The sequence below is a fragment of the Erithacus rubecula genome, assembly GCF_903797595.1.
Source record: "Erithacus rubecula genome assembly, chromosome: 19".
Lineage (NCBI taxonomy): Eukaryota > Metazoa > Chordata > Aves > Passeriformes > Muscicapidae > Erithacus > Erithacus rubecula.
This window is the reverse complement of record NC_136671.1, coordinates 8,424,531-8,443,365: the sequence shown is the minus strand read 5'-3', so window position 1 is coordinate 8,443,365 and position 18,835 is coordinate 8,424,531. Positions and strand designations below refer to the sequence as shown.

The following is an 18,835-nucleotide window of genomic DNA, read 5'->3' as shown; positions in this document are numbered from 1 at the left end:
ACAACTGATTTTAATGCAGCTTGAAGTGACCTTTTGCACAAGACAAAAGCATCAGTGCTGTCTTCATTCAAACTGCCTAATGAGACCAGGCTGAACACCTCCACAGACTCAAGGCTGGTCTAGTGAGAGCCTGAGGTTAGCTCAGTTAGAGCATGGTGCTAATAATGGTCATGGGGTTCATTCCCATATGAGCCAATCACTTAAGAGTTGGACTTGATGATCCTTTTGGGTCCCTTCCAACTCAAGACTATTCTGTGAAAGAGTATTTTCCAATGAAAATAAGTATCAGGCAAGAAAATGCCTGTGTCCCACTGGAACCTGCCAAACGGATTCCATTTGACATGGCAAATGAAACAGCAGCAAATACAGAGTGGGGACACCTCCTTGTAATTCCTCCACTCATTATCATGACCCAGACAGACATGGGGTACAGCTTCACATGAAGACACTGATCTTCTGGACACTTGGTACAAACAGCACAAGACACATTCTAGCTCCAAAGGGTCATCCATGTACATGGCACCATTACCTCAGGATGGGCTCCAGGGTTTCTAGGATTTACTACTAAAGCCACAGACTTTTCATGGAAGTAGACAGTTCAACCATTATCAGGACCATAACAACTCCAGCAGACTTGTTAATAATGTCTCTGGAAATGACTGCAAGATTTGAGATCACTTTTTGCTGCAGTGCAATGAAAGTGAGTACAGGTTAACATAGCTAACATTTATAATGGGGTGAATCCTAGTTTCAACTGCTTATTGGAACAAAAATATAAATCAGTCAATGCTGAGATGATTAACAAGGTAAGATTAAGCTTAAAACTAGAAAATCTATTAACCTGTTCAAGAAGTAAATGTGGCACCTGGCAGGTCATCAGTCTTTTAAGCCTCTAGGGTGTAGATGCTCTAAGAAAACAGGAGACTGACCAAGGCAGCCAAAAGTTCTGTGTGAAGGCTAATGGATCTGTTACTGCCTTGCCACATCAGAAGGGACATTACTTCTCCCTAAACTCAGCAGAGTGAGCTACAGACCATCCCCTCAGCTTCCACTGCCACAGACCCAATGTACCACAACCCCTGGATGGGGCAGGATCTGGGAAGAGCTAGTAAGAGGTTCAAAATACAAAAAGAAGCAGGAAGAAAAGAAATCAGCATCTAGAATGGCAGATTTGATTCCATGTCTATATCCTAACAGCTGTGAATTCAACTCACAAAAAAGTTTTAGTCAGAACACTATATTCACCCATTCTGCTTGTCCTAGTCTGCATATACGCTTGTCATTCAACTGTCACAATTATCCATTCACTGTGTATTGTGAAAATAATTGTAAAGAATTTTAATTATGCCTCAGAAGACACATCATCTCCAGGAGAGACAGACACATGGTCCACCTGCAACTTTGAGTCTAATTTCCCTTAGGAAAATTTTCCTCTAACACATTATTTCACATCAGACAGCCTACTACACTGAGCAGCTCACCAGACTGCACTAATTGTTAACAGTTTGGTGTTTTTATAATTTTCTGCTTTTTAAAGCCATGTACAGAGCCACTCAGAATTGTGAGGCACAAAGACAAGCCATGCAGAGAGATGCTGACCTACAGAAGAAAACAAATGCTGAAGATGGGAAAATGAAGACAAAAAAGAGTGATTCAATCTGTATCCCTGAGCCTTGAACTTAAGCATGATTGTAACTGGGCAGTTCCCATCTCAATGCCAAAAAGTCCTTGTCTGAGATCAAACTGAAAAGGGTATTTTTGCTGCTAAGACCTTGGTTCTGTAATAGTGAGAACCTAAATGCATTACTACTCTCCCAGGACTTCTTCTGTGCCTGAAGTAAACTAGGGAAAAGCTGAAGTAATTGTGGCTTTGGGGAACTTTCTATCTCCCTCACTGAGTGCCTGTGCAAAATATCTAATATTTTCCTACATTTCTTTACCCACCAAAACACAGACCTAGTCATTCTAATCAGTGTACACACCAATATCCAAAACAAAAGACCTCTAGACTTGGGAGAGGATTTCACAGGCAAAAGGCTGCAAAGAACAGTACCCAGGCCATTGGAGCTCCTCCTCACTAATTATCCCAGAGTGTCCATTTGCTATGTAACCAAGGGAGAAGTGTGTCAGACTGTGGCAAAGCTGTCTTCAGCAGCTTATGGAATGTTTCTCCAAGCCCTGATGCAATTAACTGCCAGGAAAGTGCTGAGGCAGGCAGAATTAGGAAGCTATAACAAATCAAGTATATAATCCTACACCATTTACATTTAAAACAGCTGAATTGCTTTTAACTCACAGAGCTGTAGCATGTTTACAATTTCATTTTGTCTGATCTAGATGTCCTATTCCCCAACCAGGAAAAATTTAAAAATCCAGTTTCAAGGCTAAAATGGGGAAAGACTCAAAAACTAAGGTGCAGCTCTTCAGAGCTCCCTGACCCAGATGGTAAGACTGGCTGTCCTGAACCAAAGTCACTGCAAACACTCAGAACCACAAAAAAAAAAAACAAAAACATGATTACCCCAGAAGTTCTTGTTTAGCTCATAGGAAGTTGGAGAAATGTACAATATGGAGATTGCTGGGCCCAGGAAACACTTTGCCATGAAAACAAACATGCACAAACTCCAACATTCTTGCTGCAAAATCCAGTTAGCTGCAGAGAGAGCAAAGCAACTGCTGGAAAGTGTTTAAAAGCTTTGTGGTGGGAGAGGGGGAAGGTATGAAGGGAAATGGACATTTCCAGAGCCTCTGAAGACTTCTAAGGAGGTCTATTAAAAAAAACAAACCACCAACAAACACACACACACAAACTTGCTTCTTAAAAGACAGTAAAATCAAGGTTTGACAAGGCCTTAAGCTTAATCTAGTGTCAGAAAAATAATATACATTACTGTATTCAGCAATTCTGGCATAAAATGGTTGGGCAGACCCAGTTCCAACAGCTGCCCTGGATTATGGGAATTTCTCTGCTAACTTAGCTGACTTTTAGCCTGGACTGTTGGATGCACTTTGCTGCTACTGCTCAGAAGACAATGCCAATTAGAAAGAAAAGCAGCTCAGAGAATCCACCAAATGCTTTGAACTTCTGCCAGTCACGCAAAGAACAGAATTAATGTCGAAGAAAAACATATAAAAATGACACCTGTACTCAAACAACTCATCACCATCTGACCAGCTGCACTACAAGTGGGACACCCTGAGAGCAAGTGCTGACAGATTTGGCTGATTCCCACAGGAATTCCCACCCTTCCCCAGGACAAGAAGGTGCAGGAAGGGCACCCAGGAGTGCTGGCCCTGCTGCCCAGCACTGCACAGCCACTCTCTCTGCTTTAACTGGGAATTCAAAGGATCATGGAGTTTAGTTTAGAGTCACCCGAGCTGGAGCACAGCTGGGGTTTATGCCCATATGGTCAATTTCTCTCTTTAATCTAACTTTGATAGCGAGATGTGTTAAATCTTTGATTTTATTGGCAGATACTGACTGTATTTGCCTAACCTCTGAAGCCTGATGATTGACAGTGTTAATGTACTTTTTAATAGATGAAAAGGGAAATGACAGCTTTTGGCTCACTTTCAAGCACATTTCTACACTGCAAAATACTCTACAGCTCAACCTGCTTTTCATACAATCTAAGAAATCTATTCTTTATAGTGTTGCTAGTAACTGGTGGCATGCTGAAGAAAACTGTAGCTCAATAGGAACACTCACTGTGGGAGCTACTTTACTTCCTGAAAGGAGATATTTTCATCCTTTCTTTAATCTCAGCTGCATTGATCTGATCTTAGAAAATCCCAGACAGAAGTTAAACATTACTTCAAAATGATTTCTCAACTCTTTCTACACCAAACAAAGCTCACCCCCAGACTTTTCAAGAGCAGCAGTGGTTCCAGCATCAAAGGTGATCTGTATGGACTGCTGAGGCTGAGGGACTGCACTGTTCCACATGCAGGAAATTCTTCACAGAATCACTAGTTCTATGGTTTGGTCTAGAAAGGACATTAAAGCTCACTTTCCACTATCCCAGATTGCTCCAAACCCTGTTCAACCTGGCCTTAGACACTTCCAGGGATCCAGGGGCAGCCACAGCTTCTCTGGGCAATCTGTGCCAGAGCCTCACCACCCTCACAGGGAAGAATTTCAAGCAAGTCTGAGGCAGGGAAAGCTGTGGTTTGCATTACATGTTGTAAGAGACTGGCAAAGGTGTTTCTCTGCCTAGATATCCTTGTCACAAATCTGCATCTGAGCAAGAGCTAAAACTCAGAACCCAAAAATTCATGAAAGGGCTCTCCAACCATAACAGAGTAACATTTCTATGGAAAATGGGATGGTGCCAAGTCATAAGAGTCTCTGCAAATGCCTAATTAACATGAATAACACAGCTGGATATTTTATGTATCAGCTAAGTCCCTCCTTCCTGACACTTGAGAGCAAAAATAGTAGAATGTTTTATGGAGGTTAATTCACACTTGCTTAGGTGTGATCCCACTTCAAGAGAGGGCAGAACAGACTTTTGCAGCCATCCATATAGGAGGCACATGGACAGCCTGTCTAAATGGTGTTTGCTGAAGGAAGTCACAATGTAGCAGGTTTGTCAGGGAAATGTGGATAGTTGCCAGAGTATCAGAGGAATTGCCTTCTATTTCAGACTTGGGTTTCAGGGTAGATGAGCTCATATCATCACCTGACAGGTTACAAGACAATCAGAAAAGGAAAGAGTAATGGTAAAGTATAAAGGAAAATACAAAGAAATCTAAAAGAAAATCAGCATGGTTTACCAGGAGGTCAGACAGCTGTTTTTAACCCTCTGATGGGTGCTTAGCTCAGAATACATTTTGGAATGATTCTTTACAAATACACATCTCAATTAATCTGAGGTGGTGGCAGCTCCCAGACCTGCACAATCCCTTTGGAGCCTGCACCAGAGCACTGGCCAAGAGCAGCATTTTGGCTCCCCAGGCTCTGCAGTGCTGCCCTGGGCTGCATGTCAGCAGTGCAGCACTGAGCCAGGCTGCAGAACCTGCCCAGCTCCAGCTGAGCTGCACCCACCACTGAAACACCAACCCCTCTGGTGCCCCATGGCAGCCCATCCTGTGCTGCTGAGAAAAGACTCAAGCACTTGTACAGCAACCACAAAAAGTGCTTATACAAACTGTTTAACAATAAAAGGACAGAAATTGTTTGCAACTGAAGCCATTATGCTTAATTTTGATTGGAGTTTCAGACCAGCCTATCCCACCACCATTCCCATCTCAGCTGTGCAATTTTGTTCCAGTGTAGCACACATCAGGCAAGAAACTACACAAGACTATATCTGGGTTATTCAAATAGCTGAAGGCACTGAATTGTTAGTGCTGCTCTGGAAAGCATGTAAGCATACTTTGCAGAAAGTTGTCCTACTTACATTCATCTCACAGTCCTCATTTGCTCCATTAAATTTAGTAAGCTACTAAATAATAAAAACAAGAATAAAAGAAACAATAAGTAACTCTGACAGGAACACCTGTATTTTCATATAATAGGGAAAAAAAAAAAGGTTTTTTTAAAAACATTGCTTATTACTCTCCATTAAAAAAAAAAAAACACATTAGTAACACCAAAGCACAAAGACCAGTGAGGTTACAAGGATGTCCACTGCAATCAAACACACTTTCCAAGGGTCATGAGTTTCCAAGAGCAGCACAGCCCCTGGATCCACCAGCATCACTGCCTGCTCCAGGATGAGCAGGGCAGGAGCAGGGAGCAGCTCTGGCCAGCCAGCTGTGCTTTTGGGGAACAAACCTGAGCTATGCTGAAAGCACAATCCATACAGTTTAATAAATACCCCAGTAGGAATGTTACTGACACTTTTAACTGTGGCTAACCGAAGAGTAATGGTCTCAGAGATTATTCCAATTAAACTGATGACACAGACAGGTATTTTATTATTCATAAAGCCCTGGTTTTCATAGCATAGGAAAAAGCAATCTGAGAACATTTCCCTATTCATTACTCCAAATGTTTTCAAATCAGCATCTGAAAAAAATCCACTGTGCTGGGCTTCTGCTGTAGCCCCACATTAGCCCAGTTAGGAAGCACTGTGTTTGCCTCACACAGGGAATCATTTTCCATTCCTCCAGAGCCAAGCTCTCCTTCCCAAACACTCCATGGCTGAACCAGCCCATCCAACTTGTATCAAGGAACTGTACAATTTAATTTTGCCTCTATTTTCTCAGATTTGTATGCTTAGCTGCTCCTGTCAAATACAAATTGACCCAGGAATCCCTATTGCAAGGGTCGATTTACCAAGCAGGGCATTTCTGCTTAAATAAAGTAACACAGAGAAGAATGCTACAAATATGCTAAAAAGCACTAACATAATTTGGCAGCTGAAGACTTCATTTTTCCACAAAACACTGCAAAGTGATGTTGAAACTAATCAGAAAGACTTCAAATCACGAAATAATTTTCCAGTGTTCAATTCAAATACAGAATTCTGACAAACATGTACAAACACAATGAGCTGTGCAGAGCAGGGATTACACATTCACCCTGACCCCAGGGTGTAGTGCAGGCACAATGTACATTCATGCACCCTTGCTATAAGGCAGAAATTCTGACCTTAGCCAGCTATCACATTCTCTTCTTCCACCTTTGCCTACAGGTAACTTCATCCTCATTTTTAACCTCTTTTGTCAGCTCTTGAAGTAACAGACCCAGTTTAAGAGAAGCTTTGTGCATGGTCACGGATTTTTCTTCTAAACACAAAGTAAGCTCTTGTAGAAATTCAAATGGATGAGCAGGACTGAAGGGATGATTTTAGGTGTATCAGAAGGTTACAAGACCCATAGACAGGAATTAAGGAAGATTGCATTAATCATCTAAAAAGATTCAAGCACTGCAAGTAGAGCAATTCCATTTCCTAACAGGAACCAATTCAAACCATTTCCCTTGCAGAAATTTCCATAATTACAAGTAATTATCTTCTACACTGAAATTCTGCAGTACAGCACTTACTGCAAAGGACATTCCCATCAAATGCTCTATTTAGGAAACAGAGGAGGAATATTTTCTTGGTGAATTGTATGTTGCCATCACATTGATTAACCCACGGTTCTGCTCTGCCAAAACATGCATCTATCTTTGATAACACTAACAAAAATCACCAAACCCTACTTAATAACCCTATCATTAGGTTTTTATAAAAGCCTAAAAGATACAGATTTTTAGAAGTGCATGAAAAAGAGGAGGAATAGATCACATCCACAGATTACATCAAAGGAAGATCAGTTATAACACTGCATATTGGACATACAGTTCTTTTCTGCTGAGTGAATCAAAGGCTCCAAGACAGCATTTGGATATACATTCCTTTTTGGGCAATAAGGACAAGTATGGCAACAGCTGCTCTAGTATTTGCAAAAGCTGTATAAATGCAAACAAAATACCAGAGGTTACAAGAAACTAATATTTGCATTTGTTGCTTTTGTGCATAAGGAAAATGTCTGTCAGCTGTTCTCCTTGTGCATAAGGAAAATGTCTGTCAGGAACATGTAATGTGAGTTATTCATCATTTTTCATTAGCAAATATGTACAATCTCACATCTCTTGTGACCAACTGTGGGAAAAGAATCCACTGGACTGCTGCTGCCCCTGTACATCTCTGTTACTGTAAAATATCCCTTTAATATAATTCAGCCTTCCAGCAGTACAGCAGAACAGATCCTGCTCCAAGCCTGTGCAAAGGGGAGCACAGTGCTCACTGATCTTCTGCAGCACCTGAGCCATCAGTGATGCTCACAGCACAGCATCTTCCAGGCATTGCACAACTTGAGTTTTCAAAGCAGGATTATCAGAGCTCACAAGTGACCCAACAGTAAAACAGTATTATCAAAGAGTGGTGAGTGTGTTGAAAGGTTCTAAATGGCCACAGACAGGTGGAAGTCAATCATCCATACAGCAGGAGATCCTGAAGCACTAGAGATGACAAAGGCAGCAGCAATTTGATAGCAAGGGACAAAATAATGTTTTGGGGGACTGTCCTCTCAAAAGCTGTTGGTCTTTGCTGTACAGAAAAAGAGCTTGCAACACCAAGCAGGTGTCACATATCTCACTATGCCCATAAGATTGGAAGTGAAGATACAGAAACTCTTATCAGATATAAAAAACCTTAGATAACACACTGTAGTTACAAAGTGCCCATTTCATCACTGAAATTTGATCAAATGTAAGGTAAGACCGATCAGGATTTTGCAGACTTTTCTACTGGAAATATTCATGTTCCCACCCAGCCAGCCTTCCCCTCGAGGAGATGCCTTCATGCTGTCCCCTCTCTGAAAGAAGCTTTTTGATTTCTCTCATTGTTAAGAGGAAGGTAGGACAGTGCTCCATCACAGCAGAACGATGGATTACCAGCTCAGATCACAATGAATTCAGGCATAACATCATTCCAGAGCCAGGCACTGTATTGCCTTAAATGGAAAAGATCTGCAATATTTAACAGGTCAGGAACACTATCCATTTCTGTTTATTTAAGCATATAAGAGGGTAGATTTAGATTTTAAAGTCTCTTAAGAGATATAAAATAGGAACGATCATGAATACTCCTCTGATAACTGCCAGTTATGAAAGTGGGGAAAGAAGCAAGGGTGAGAAAAGAGGGGAAGAAAAAGGGGAAAAATATTTTCAAAGAAAATAAATTTGCTTATTTTCATCTAATATGAACAGAATTCTGGAAAAATACTTTGATTTTCCAGCTTAGAAAAATCATGGGATTTGCCACATCAGTAAATCCTCACTCAACCAATCCCAGTGCTGCCCATCACCTGCCAACCTGCCCAGAGAAGAACAACAAGGTCAGCTAAGCTCATGCTCCTTTGCAGGAATTACCAGTCTTGAAAGCATTCCCCATTCCTTTTCCACAGCATAACCCATTTAACCCCACAATACAGGGTGAAAAAGTGACTTTTACACCAATAGCCCACCCAGGAGCCAGCCCATTCCATTCCCTATGGAAAAGGACTCTGCAGCCTGTGACATTTCAGCTGCAATACAATACAGATTGCAATCACTGTAGATTCCCCACAGTGCTTGCTTGTAAGAGTCACACAGACATCATTACTGACAAGAACAAGGTCACAAAAAGGTATTTCATTGTTTCTAGTGAATAACAGAGGTTGTCCCAGGAACCCAAACACTCCTATTCAACCCCACTTCAGCACCAAATGGCACAGTGAGAAAACAGCTCCTCTCCCATGCAGAACGTGATGTGTGTGCCCAGATTCTGTAGCAGCAGGGACAGATGGAGGCAGGAATGGTGGCACAAAGTTACAGATTAAAAGAAAAAAAAAAAAAATCTGAGCTTTTAGACCCTACAGTGACCAAGATGAAATGCACTATTCTAGTCTCGAGCACATACTGAAAATCCAAACAGAGGACTTGGACATACCATAATATACAGATTCAGACTTCAAAAAACAAACACGGATCTCCAAGAGAGCAAGTTATGGCAGAGAGATAATGAGATTTGCATGAATTTACTAAGAGCATATTTTCTTCTGCACTCCAGGAAAACTGAAGAAGCTGTTTGTACACAGAGGCATTACACATGAATGAATCTTCTTCCTGAAATGCTCTTGGTAAAAATGCCTAACTTGTGGCAGTCAGGAACAAAGGGATATCTCAGCTCAGCACTGTGTTGCTATTGATGATTTACTGAATCCTTCGTGACATCCACACCCACCACAGTCAGTTCAGGTTTCGTGTAGCAGTTAGTCACAGAATTGATTAGCAATTGACTCCTATATGCAATTTTGTTTAGTATCTAAACCAGTTGTTGTTAACAGGCTCAAGTAGGCAGAATTTCCCACACTGCTCGTACACAAAAACAAGGTACATTTCATAAACATGAAGCACCACTTTGTACAATTTGATGTCTTGAACAGTTCAGAAAGAAGTGCTCACACTCAAACTCCAGTACCTCATTATGCACTCACAAGTATAATGACATTTTTATTATTATCCATAGATTCACTGCTCTGCATTAGCAAACATGACCACCTCATTCTTTTCTCCCCTTAGCCCAGAGACTACAGCAAATCCTAGCCAAAAACAGGTCAGAGCAGCCCTAGGCAAGTCCAGGGCAATGGGATTCAGCAAAAATCTCCATTTCACTGATGAGGGAGCTGCTTGAGCCAGCATCCTGTGGGCAGCACACGTGGCTCTGCCAGCAACTGTACCCTGGAGCCAAAGGAAGCTTCAAAAAGAGGTTTTGATATGGGAAAGATTTAGTGCCAGAACTACAAGACTGTCAGCCAGCCCTCAGTGCCAGAGAAGACCATGGAAGAGGTCATCAGAGAAGGGAACAGAGCTGGGGAAGGGTCTGGAGCACAAATCTGATGAGCAGGAGCTGGGGAGGCTCAGCCTGGAGAACAGGAGGCTTGGAGGGGATCTTCTCACCCTCTGCAAGTCCCTGAAAGGGGTTTGCAGCCACCTGGGGGTTATTCTCCTGAGTACCAAGTGACAAGAGGAAATGGCCCCAAGTTATACCAGGGAAGGTTTAGGCTGTATATTATGGAAAGTTTCTTCATGGAAAGAGCTGCTCAGCCCTGGCACAGCCTGCCCAGGGTAGCAGTGGAGTCATCATCCCTGGAAGTGTTCAAAAATGTGGATATGGAACTTGGGTACATGCTTTAGTGGTGAACATGGTGATGCAGGGTTGACAGTTAGATTTGGTTAGATCTTGTCCAAACACAACAATTCCATGATTCCATGTAATTCCTAAAATCTGAGCCACTGCACACACTGACATGACTGATTTTATGCTTTTCAAAGAATATGATCAATGTAACAAATCAGTCATGGCTGTAGCCAGATCCTGTAGAATTACTGGCTCATGAGAGGCTGTCAACACAGTTGTGCTCACCCAAATGCAGGGGATGTCTCATGCTGGAATTCCAGCCTGACTTCCCAAGGCAACAGACTCACACACTGTGCTGGCAGCCCCTGGCTCCTGTGTCCCAGGGCACTTGTCCAGCACAGACCTTGCTCTGGACTAGAAGACAAGGATGCAGGGGGAACCTGGAAGGAAGTGGAGCCAGAGGTGAGTCACCAAAGTCCACAGGAAAAGAGTGTTTATTAGTTCTGATGCCTGTGGGAAAACATTAGTAAACAATGGTCATTTTTTACACTTAAAAACACACACGGTTTACAACAGAACAGGAGTATTTCAGTCACAGGCAAATTCAGTTTTTCACTTGCTGAAGGCAAGAGAACCCGTTACACATTCCAGGCAATAGCTGTGTCTGGGAATCACCAGACAAAGGAGCATACTCCAGGGTTACACACAGGACTAATAAACTGCATGAGATTCTACACAGCACCATTTCACAGCTGTGAAAGCAAATATCTCTCAATGAGCAAAACACCTTAAACATTAAATAATAAAAACATGGGCAAAGCAAAAGACGAGGAGTACAAATAAATAAATCAAGGGAGACTCCTGATTCAGTGAAGCAGCACACGCATTCAGCTCTCTTATTTGAGTATTCTGATAGGGATAAGGCAGGCAAACGACTTCTTGGAAGTCACTTGAGCAAAGGACCAGCAGTACCAGGAGCTATGGCACCACTCAGAGCTGCACTGTCTCATTTTCTGTGCTGCTCAGACCTGGGGCAGGGGAAGCTCCTGCGGGGTCTGCACGAGCCCCTTTGCTGAGGCTGCTCTGTGCAGCACATGACGGCAGCACTGCAGCGGCACCGGGCCAGCAGAAACCCCAGGCACACTCAGGTGAGGCTGCTGGCAGCACGGACCAAATAACCTCTGCTGAGATTCACTGGGACTACAGCTGAAAACACAGCCCAGTCCAACGTGAGCACAGTTTGCATCATATCGCATCAGGAACTGGAATTTTGCTCAGACAAGTAAGATGCCGGACGGTTCAGGGAAGTTCAGCTGCCTCACGTACCCTCTACACAATCGAATTTGGTTGCCCAAAATCAACTCGATTTGGATGCAGACAATAATGCAGGGAAGAAAAATAACCATCTGACATGGTGATTTAAGCATAAGTGGGTGAGCCAATACTGCCGAGTGAATCCCGACACTCTGAACAGAATCTTCCAGAGCCGAGGAGTCCAGCCAACAGCCAAGAATAATATTTCAGTGGTTCAGTCAATACAGCTGTAACCATGGCCTGGAGGGGTTTCCACAGCCGTAACCACAGGAGTGACTGCACATTCACTTGAAAATAGTAAAAACAGACATTTAAAAATCTACAGCTTGTAGACATCTTAAAACCAGTTTGAAAGGAGGCACAGAGGGGCCTGAAAAATGCACCGACACTCGCACCAAGCTTGACTGTCATCTGTTTATCCTTCTTACGAGACAATGACTTGAAATAAGAACTCCTCTCACTGAGTACAATCACTTGCTTGAAAAAAACCTGAAGGAACAGCTTCAGACTAGCTGAGAAGAGATGAGGTACCAGTGTACAAAGCCTGACAGATCGCCGGAGCTGCAGTGGCACACGGCACGTTCCTACCCGGACAGTCTAACACCGTTTATTCGTGTCTCACAGGCAGAGACACGCTCATGCCTTTCACATATGATTTCTATTTCTTCCCTGATGTAAGACACAGTATCACACAACATGCTACAGAAGGAGCCCCGCTGGTTCAAGCAGGCTTTCCCAAACGAAAAAAAAACACAAAACGGAAAAAAAAAAGAAAATAAAAAGTTTAATGGTCCACAGCTGCCAGGAGCAAAGGGTCACTGCCGCAAAGGGGCGGCACAGCACACTCGGTTTGCTGGGTTCTCCCTTCAAAGAATATCCATAAAACGCACTGCCAAGCGCCGCGGAAAAGCGTCCGGCGCTGCCGCCCCGCACGGACACCGCGCCCGCCCCGCGCGGGGCCTCCCGGGCACCGGGACCGGCGAGCGCCGCCCGCAGCCCGCCCGGGGCACGGAGCGGCCGCGGCCCCGCCGGGCCGGGACAGCGCCAGGGGGAGCGGCGCGGACCCTCCCGGCACTCACCTTCTTCCGGGGCTGCCATTTCATCATATTTGTAGAGCGGGGACGTGCAGCATCAAGGTGGCGCTGGGGCGGCGGGCGCAGCGGGGCCGCAGCCCGCGGTCATGCTGCCCGGCCCCGCCGCCAGGCCCGCGCCGCGTCCCGCGGGACAGCAGCCGGCCCGGCCGCGCGGGCCATGGGCGGGGGCTGTGCCCAGCCGGCGGCTCCGCCCGCACCGGTCACGCCCGGGGCCCGCGGGGCGCGGCCGCTCCCGGGCGCATCGCGGGCGGCGAGACCCGAACCAGGACGCGGCCCCGGCCCGGCCCGCCCGGCGCGCGGCAGCTCAGGGGCGGCGCCCGCCCGGCCCCGCCCCCCGCGCGCCCGGCCCCGCCCCCGCCCCCGCCGCACGCGAGCCCGCGGCGGGCACGGGCACAGCGCCGGCAGGGGGCGCTGCGAGAGGAGCGGCTCCTGCGCCCCCTGTCGGTGCCGCCCGGCACGGGAACAGCGTCTGTGGCACGGGCACGGGGACAGCCCGTGGAACACCGGCACACGGGGACAGCCCCTGTGTCACCGGCACACGGGGACAGCCCCTGTGTCACCGGCACACGGGGACAGCGCGGGGAGCACCGGCACACGGGGACAGCCCCTGTGTCACCGGCACACGGGGACAGCCCCTGTGTCACCGGCACATGGGGACAGCCCGTGGAACACCGGCACACGGGGACAGCCCCTGTGTCACCGGCACACGGGGACAGCCCCTGTGTCACCGGCACATGGGGACAGCCCGTGGAACACCGGCACACGGGGACAGCCCCTGTGTCACCGGCACACGGGGACAGCCCGTGGAACACCGGCACACGGGGACAGCCCCTGTGTCACCGGCACATGGGGACAGCCCCTGTGTCACCGGCACATGGGGACAGCCCGTGGAACACCGGCACACGGGGACAGCCCCTGTGTCACTGGCACACGGGGACAGCCCGTGGAACACCGGCACACGGGGACAGCGCGGGGAGCACCGGCACATGGGGACAGCCCCTGTGTCACCGGCACACGGGGACCGCCGCTATGTCACCCGGCATGGGACAGCCCCTGTGTCACCCGGGATGGGACAGTCCCTGTGCCCGGGCACGGGGACAGCCGGTGTTTGCCCCGCACACGGCTGTGCCCGGGCCCAGGCACCGGCGGTGCTGCAGGGGGAAGCGCTGTGCCGCTCACTTTCAGCGTGTGCCTGAAATCTTCTCCCGCGGAGCTCTCGCTGCCAGGGCTGGGGCTGCACACTGAGGCAGAGCTGGGCACTGTGGCACTGTGGCCATCTCCAAGGAGCCAGTTATTCCAACATCACAGAGCTTCAGCCTGAGCTCTGGGAGTTCTTCTGAGACTGTTCTAATAACCACACTCAGGAGAGTTAAAAATCCTTAGGGCATGAACACAACACAATTGAACTCTGGGCTTATATTATTGAAATGGTGCAGAAGTGCAGTTTTCATTGCTGTGAGGAATGACCAACAATGTAGTATCTCGGAGGTAAACAATAAACTTAATGGCAAATGCAATATCAAAACACAGATGAAGAAATATCCACTGCCAGGTCCCTTGGAAATACAGGAGCTGCTTCTTTCTGTCGCAGTTCCTCAGCTCTGAAGGACACCATGCACTGACAGGGCCATTTCAGCTCCAGCCTGGATGCTCAGAGGCCACTCCTTTCCACAGTGGCTGTGTGGACTCTGCCATGAACACAAAGCTCAGACACCAGCCCCAAAGCTGCCTCCAGCAGGTCCCACCTTGTCCCACACTACCTTTGTGTTCCATGTTTCTGTTCCCACACCTTCCCCTGGGTTATTGACAGTGCATGTGGCAGCACACAGATGCAAGTGAAAAATAAAGCTTGGAAATGCAGTAGGGACTGAAAAAGAACAGGTGTGGCTGAGCAGAACAAGAACTCCTGCTGGGAGTTACTCCCAGAGCTGGTGTCTCACAGAGCTCTGCCCTTCTATTACATCAACAGCAGAGCCAGTGGGCCCTGAACTCAAGATTTCCATAAATTTAAAAACTGGTATTGATAATTTTGAAAACTTCTGTACATAGTAGTCAGTGCTTGAGTCAACAAGATAAGTGCTTAGCCTCAGAAAATGTTCAGCACTCAGACAATGCCATTCTCCACGTGGCTGTCAGAAGGAAGCTTCATCAAATTCACAGCCAGATCACAAAATGTGGTGTTTTGACATAATCAACAGGAGGTATTTGAAATTCTTCCCAAGAAGGATAATTAAATGGAAGCAATGCAGAAGCTGTTGTGAGAGACTGAAATGTTACAGTTAATGGCTTAACAATTGCTATGAAGGACTTTTTGCCCATTATGGCAAAACTGTGTAAAGAATCTGCAACCACCAAAGCTCACTCCTCCCTGAATGACTCCTGACTGAAGCACAGGACCGAGAGTGAAGCATCCTAAGGGAACCTGAGATAAGATAATGGTGACACTATTTCCAATTATCTTAGGTCTAGCAACAAGGAAACACAGAAATAAAAATATTTTATTTCTTTTACTACATTAGAGCAAATAATGGTCATAATTTCAGCCAGTTGGCAGAAAATCATCCAGCAAAATGACAGCCTACACTAATACCTTTATTTTCCTTGATTTACTGGTGTTTAGACAATCTGCATTGTAGATCTGACAGTTCAGTGTCTGGTCCTCCTTTCCTCCAGTCAGTGACTATCAGAAATAAGCTGTACATTATTAGACGTATCTGATAGCTCTCAATCTTACAACTCAATGGATAAAAAACCCTTTTAAGCGTCTTCTTCCAATTAATCTTTGGCAAGAACTTAGAACTATCTGATGTACTATCACATTCCTTGCATAATCCTTAATTTTCAATAACTTCTAAATTGATATCTTTGTTACATCTTGAAATTCCCTCTGCTCAACCCATGTGAGCATCACTCAGAAGAAATCACATGCTGTAAGTAGGAAAAGAGTCTGCTAGAGGTGGCTTGCTGAGCAGTTTGCTAGTCAGGCTGTCCAAGCAGTATGAGAATTCAGCTCATTGTGTCATTCTACTTAGGTAGCAGCCAAATCGGACAGTCTTCAGCAGGTACATGAAGACCTAGAGCAACAACCTGCAGTGCCCTGTGCACTGCCTGGGCTGGCAGTGTGTGAGATGCCAGCACTTCAGTAACACCCACACAGCCAGAGCACTGCTCCTAACAGCTGAATCCCCTGGCAAATTCGTGATGGATAATGAAATCAAGTCCTTTTGTTTCTGAATTTATTAAAGCAGCTTTCAATTCATTACAGTGATTGTGTGTCTGTCACTTTGCCTCCCTCCAGCTAGAGAGCAGCAGACAGATACAGCACCTAACAAGGGTTTGCAGATGAGACTCTGCACAATGGCAGCTGCTGAACAAAAGGAAAAAAGGAGTTCAGAAAATCCTACTCTGGGAGGAGGGAACTCCCTTCAAGTGCAGGAATTAAGTAATTCTCTTTTAATGAACAGACCAAGTCTTGTGACAAAAGTCCAACTACTTCACACCCTTTGGGAAATAAAGGGTCAACACTCCATCATTATCCATGCCATTCTTTGGTGTTTTAAACAAAAGCCATTTTCCATGTCTTGGAGAAGAGAAGGGAATATGAGGAGGGTAACAGGGGGAAGAGAGGAGATAAGGAGAGAGAGAAGAGCAATGCCCACAGTGCCCTGCTCCATCTTCCTTCCCTTCACAGCACAGTGAGTCTCTGCTGGCACCATGTTGGGACTGTGTTAAATGGACATGATGTGCCTGTGAAATATCTGTGTGATAGTCCCATGGCAAAATGCATTTCTGTAGCTCAATGGACAGAGCTTTTTAACTGCATCTGACCAAGGAAGGTGTTTGCTTTCAGAACTGTTGAGACTGTGTCATTGGCTTAGGAGGCTTCAGTTCCACCCTTACATGATCCTGAGCAGAAAACCATGTTTGGGACCTGCTTCTAATTATGACTTGCCCCTCCTTTTTTCCATAGGAAGTACAATTACTGCTGCTATGGAGACAAGTGTAATTCAGGCAAGATGTGGGTCAAAGCAATACTTGGAAGGCAAAGATTCACAGAAAACCACCCTTTCTGCTATCTGTCCTCTCTTGGACAGGGGTCTTCTCCCAGTCTTCCCTTGGAATTGCCATCACCATCTGCTGTCTCAGGTAAGGAGAGCCAAATCCATCACTAACTAACACCTGGAACTTCCCACCAGGAGAGCTGCTCTTCCTCCCTTGTCCCCCCATTCCCAGACCTTACCCAGTGACTTCAGCCACTCGCAGGATCTGCCAGCACTCACATCATCAGCATCTCTGGGGGCATAACAGCCCTCCTAGCCCAAAATGTGAGACTTACATTAATTTAGTGGAGAAGGCTATGCAAATTTAAACCATTTATTAGGTATACTTACAATGTTATCAGGCTCCTGAACCAAAACATTGCTTTTATTCCCCATGATAGTTCACTTTGCCTGCTCCTCACAGCACACCTTGAACATATGTGTATGAATTCTTTCCAAAAAACCCAGTTGCAAGCTGTATTATATTACATGCAGACAGTAGTGAGACTGAAAACAATCTTGCTCCTCCTGGTGTGATGCTGCTTGGACTAAAGGCCTGAGAAGATAATTTGCTGGAAGAGGCAATTGATTCAAAGGAAAGGTTTGTGTTGAAATGAAGGAATTCTGTGTCTGAATATGAAATAACATCAAGCAGGACAGAGGATGGCTGTGGTACCTTTAAAGAGACTCCAGCACTGAGGAAACAGATCCCTCAATACACTAGAGGAACCAACAAGCTCCTAGACTCTAGCAGCAAATTAAATGTGAAATATTTCAATAATGGTTTGAAATCACATCCCACATAGACACTTCTTCTAATGAGGTGGACTTCAGATAAACCTGGCAATGGCACGAAGAAACTGAAAATTAGAGTCAAACTTACTGCTTTAACAATTAGCTCTTCCAGACCTCACAGGTGAGCAGGGAGGGAGTTAGTTTGGTGACCCTGCACATTAAATTTCTCCTGTTTTTCAGGACACAGTACATACCTTTTAAATTTAAAGCAATCATAGAAGCATATACAAAGTTTTAATAAAAATTTGTTTTTAGCTTTGTCTGAAAGGGCTACACAATAAAACTATTGTATTATAAAGGATCTGTTTAGTCTATTCTAAATTTCTGTTCCACACAATGGAAATGTTACACATGCTATCCTATTCCTGAGCCCTGAGATACTCAACAAAAGATCCCATAACCATCAGAAACAGCACTTAAAACTCTCTAAGGACTCTTCTCTTACTGATTTAAATGATAGGCAGTTCACCTGCTGAACTTTCTTGTAAAATGTGTACCAGGAATTTCACTTGTGTCTGTTCACATTTTTAGTCAGGTCTGTATGAATAAGAGATGTGACACAATTTATCCATATGCAGCACCATATCTTCCCAAAGCTCTGCATGCTTTATCTCAGAGCTGCCCTTCTCACTGCTGCAGCAGTAAGAGAACAGAGGAAAGAAATAAACTCAACTCCTCTACAATGACAAAGTATCTACAGACAGCCAAGGAACCCTCAAAACCAGAATCAGACAAATCATCTTCAGAAAGATGGATGTTCAAAGAGCAATTCTTCTGTAGGCTACAGCTAATCTGAAGAATACCTTGTTACTGCCATGTCAGAGATAACAATTTCCAAAGTGGGAAACAACTTTAAAGTGCTGTAAAACCCTACAGCATCACTGAAATTATTGGAGCAGAGACAATTTGGCCACTCTGAGGAGTGACATCTAAGATTGTTAGAGTAGAATAGTTCCAGTTGGGAGAGACCTAAAAC

At 45.2% G+C, this 18,835-nt stretch overlaps 1 protein-coding gene across 1 annotated transcript in view; it reads right to left on the bottom strand.

Moving 5' to 3' along the window:
- The window catches only part of TTC28 (tetratricopeptide repeat domain 28), a 108,783-nt gene that overhangs the window by 65,360 nt on the left and 24,588 nt on the right, over window positions 1-18,835 (bottom strand).